The sequence below is a fragment of the Chlorocebus sabaeus genome, chromosome X (assembly GCF_047675955.1).
Source record: "Chlorocebus sabaeus isolate Y175 chromosome X, mChlSab1.0.hap1, whole genome shotgun sequence".
In the NCBI taxonomy this organism is placed as follows: Eukaryota; Metazoa; Chordata; class Mammalia; order Primates; family Cercopithecidae; genus Chlorocebus; species Chlorocebus sabaeus.
This window is the reverse complement of record NC_132933.1, coordinates 49845220-49849131: the sequence shown is the minus strand read 5'-3', so window position 1 is coordinate 49849131 and position 3912 is coordinate 49845220. Positions and strand designations below refer to the sequence as shown.

Sequence of the window (3912 nt, the reverse complement as noted above, 5' to 3'; positions counted from 1 at the left end):
AGCTATGAAACTACTACAAGAACACACTGGGGAAATTCTCCAGGATATTGGCCTGGACAAATGTTTCCTGAATAATACCCCATAATCACAAGCAAGCAAAGCAAAAATGGACAAATGGGATCACATCAAGATGAAAAATCTTCTGCACAGCAAAGGAAACAATCAACAAAGTGAAGAGACAGCCCACAGAATAGGAGAAAATATTTTGCAAACTACCCATGACATGATAAGGCATCAATAACCAGAATATATAAGTAGCTCAAACAACTCTATAGGAAAAAATCTAATAATGTGATTAAAAATAAGCAAAAGATTAACAGACATTTCTCAAAAAAAGACATAGAAATGGCAAACAGGCATATGAAAAAGTGCTCAACATCAGAGAAATGTAAATTAAAACTACAATATCATCTCATCCTGGTTAAAATGGCTTTTATTCAAAATATAGGCAATAACAAATGCTGATGAGGATGTGGAGAAAAGGGCACACTCGTACACCATTGGTGGGAATGTAAATTAATACAACCACTATGAGGAACAGTTTGGAGTTTCCTCAAAAAACTAAAAATTGAGCTACCATGCAATCTAGCAATCCCATTGTTGGGTATCTACCCAAAAGAAAGGAAATCCATGTATCAGAGAGATATCTGCACTCCCATGTTTGTTATGGCATTGTTCGCAATAGCCAAGATTTGAAAGCAACCTAAGTGTCCATCAGTAGCTGAATGGATAAAGAAAATGTAGTACATATACACAATGGAGTACTATTCAGCCACAAAACAGAATGAGATCCTGTCATTTGCTACAACATGGATGGCACTGGATGTCATTTTGTTAAGTGAAATTAGCCAAGCATGGAAAGACAAACTTCACATGTTCTCACTTATTTGTGGGATATAAAAATCAAAACAATTGAATTCATGGAAACAGAGAGTAGAAGGATGCTTACTACAGGCTGTGGATGGTAGTGGGGGAGGTGGGGAGTGGGGATGGTTAAAGAGCAAAAAAGTAGTTAGAATGTTATTCCTTTTTATATAAAGTATTTATTTTATGCACATATTTACCTACAAAATTTACAGAAAATAAAACGAAGCAGAATATATAGAATACCCTCTTCAGATTTCTTACAGCAAAGCTGTATCACTTATTTGTTTTATTGCTACAGTTCAAAGAATAACATTTTATCCATGTGGAAGCTAAGATGAACACATTTACATGAAAGTCTTGTAACAAAGTTTTTTATCCTGTTATTGAATTTTCGGTTTTATGTTAAATGAAATTTAAAAGATTGCTCATGAAATAATTTAAACCTTTTCAAAATCTTCTAATAAACAGGTAAAAGGACCTCCAGTACTGTAAAGCATGTATATCAATCCCAATAGTTTAATTTTAAGGGCTATGATAGTACATGTGGTTATTATGCATACACGGCATGTCATTAACACTCTCTAAACAGTGAGAATTGTAGACTCTAGTTTGTGGCACCACTGCCATGTTATTCTGGTGATGGCGCAGGATGATCAATTACACCCGTGCAACACTAACGTCACAGCCTGTTTACCACAGTGTAAAATCCAGTTATCTAAAACAATAACTATCAAAGTCCCAGACAATACATAATTTATAAGTAGACTTGTATATTCACAAGCCTTTGGGGGTATTTAAAAATTATTTTAAAATATAAAGGATATTTAGCACTCAATGAAAACAATGAACTGAAAAATATAACCACAAGAGTTGCTGGAGTTCAATATCTGGTTTAACAAAAAGTGTTTAGCAAAACACCTATAATTTCTTACAACATTATGGAGAGGAGTGTTCCTCAGTCTAAGCTGAATCCAATGTTTTTCCTGCAGTATGATTAAAAGTGTAAGAATGAAAGGCACACATAATAGCCAATTTTAAAGAGCTGTGGAGATGGCAAGCAGATGTTCCTGAAATACTGGTACAGGAGAACAAAGACCACACAACATTTTCCTCTTTGTTTACCATTGGCATTGATTTGCTATTTACAGTAGTTTGCAAAAATACATTATAAAAACTGAATGAGGTTCTATTCTTAAGTTTAACTTCATAACATATATACAAACTTCATCTGCAAAAATCTTTGAAGGATCTGAAGTACTAAGGTGACACTAATACTGAAACAGGTAATAAAAGGTACCAAAGCACTGATAATGTCAGTCATCATCATCAAGATAATCTGGGTAAATATTGCACACATCTTGTCAGTTGTTGCTATGACCTTTACATATCCAACCACAAAAGGAATGCTTTATGGCTTTTTGCTGTATCACTTATTCAAATAAAGGTTGTTTTACATCCAATAACAATTAGTGAAGATTGGCGTTGAACATGAGGCCTAGGGTTCAAAATTAGTTTTCCTGTATCATCACAAGACATATTGTATTCTGCTAATATCATTTGACATTGAGCAGCTATAATTGATGGTACAACTCCTCTCTTGTGTATTCCAGCAAAGAACAAGCCTAAAATGGATGATTCCGTAATGATGCGAAGAAGGACACCTTTTGTGTCTCAGGATCTATCAACCAGTTCCAGGCACCAGTAGCTGTACAGACAGATACCACTAGAAGAAGCATTCTCCAATGTCCAGTAGCAGGTTGTAAACAATGTATATACTCAGTAAGTCTTCTCTCAAAAGCCTTGAGCTCTTCTGCCTGCTCCAGCAAATTCATGTCAGGTGGCAGCTCAGGTCACTGCCATGGCCCTGTCCACCAGAAAGAATGTTATTCTTATCGACCTAGTATTTGGTAGTACAACAGCATGACTATAGTCAATAATAATTTGATTATACATTTTAAAATAACGAACAGAGTATAATTGGATTGTTTCTAACACAACAGATTTAAGGGATGTATACCACATTTGTCGGGATGTGATTATTATGTATTGCATGTCTGTATCGAAGTATCTATATACTCCATATATATATATATATACCTACTGTGTACCCAAACTTTTTTTTTTTTTTGAGATGGAGTCTCGCTCTGTTGCCCAGGCTGGAGTGCAGTGTCGCGATCTCAGCTCACTGCAAGATGCGCCTCTCCAGTTCATGCCATTCTTCTGCCTCAGCCTCCCAAGTAGCTGGGACTACAGGCGCCCACTACCACGCCTGGCTAATTTTTTGTATTTTTAGTACAGACAGGGTTTCACCGTAGCCAGGATGGTCTCAATCTCCCGACCTCGTGATCTACCCTTCTCAGCCTCCCAAAGTGCTGGGATTACAGGCGTGAGCTACTGTGCCCGGTCCCAAACATTTTTTAAGTGGACAAAAGACATAAACAGATCCTTCTGAAAAAAAGACATACACATAGCCAATGAGTGATGCAGGGCAGGTAAGACCCAAAATTGGGGCTTAGCCTGGGATGGTTCTTGGCTTAGCCCAGGAAATAATTAAAGGGTAAGCTGAGGTGGGCAGATCACGAGGTCAGGAGTTCGAGACCAGCCTGACCAACATGGTGAAACCCTGTCTCTACTAAAAATACAAAAATTAGCCAGGCATGGTGGCGTGCACCTATAATCCCAGCTACTCAGGAGGCTGAGGCAGGAGAATCACTTGAACCTGGGAGGCGGAGGTTGCAGTGAGCCAAGATCTTGCCATTGCACTCCAGCCTGGTGACACAGTGAGACTCCATCTCAAAAAAAAAAAAAAAAAAAAAAAAAAAGCGTGTGGAACCTCTGTATCTTGCTCCTGCTCTGGCTATGTGAAGTGCCTGCTCTCCCTTTGCCTTCCACCATGATTGTAAATTTCCTGGGGCCTCCCCAGAAGCCAAACAGATGCCAGCATCATGCTTCCTGTATAGCCCACAGAACCATAAGCTAGTTAAACCTCTTTTCTTTATAAATTACCCAGTCCCAAGTATTTCTCTATAGCTGTGAGAACAGCCT

The 3912-nt window shown here is 38.0% G+C and overlaps 1 pseudogene; it reads right to left on the bottom strand.

The window, feature by feature from the left end:
- Positions 1-590: 590 nt before the first annotated feature.
- On the bottom strand, positions 591-2725 carry LOC119623371 (nuclear envelope phosphatase-regulatory subunit 1 pseudogene; annotated as a pseudogene).
- Positions 2726-3912: the final 1187 nt, after the last annotated feature.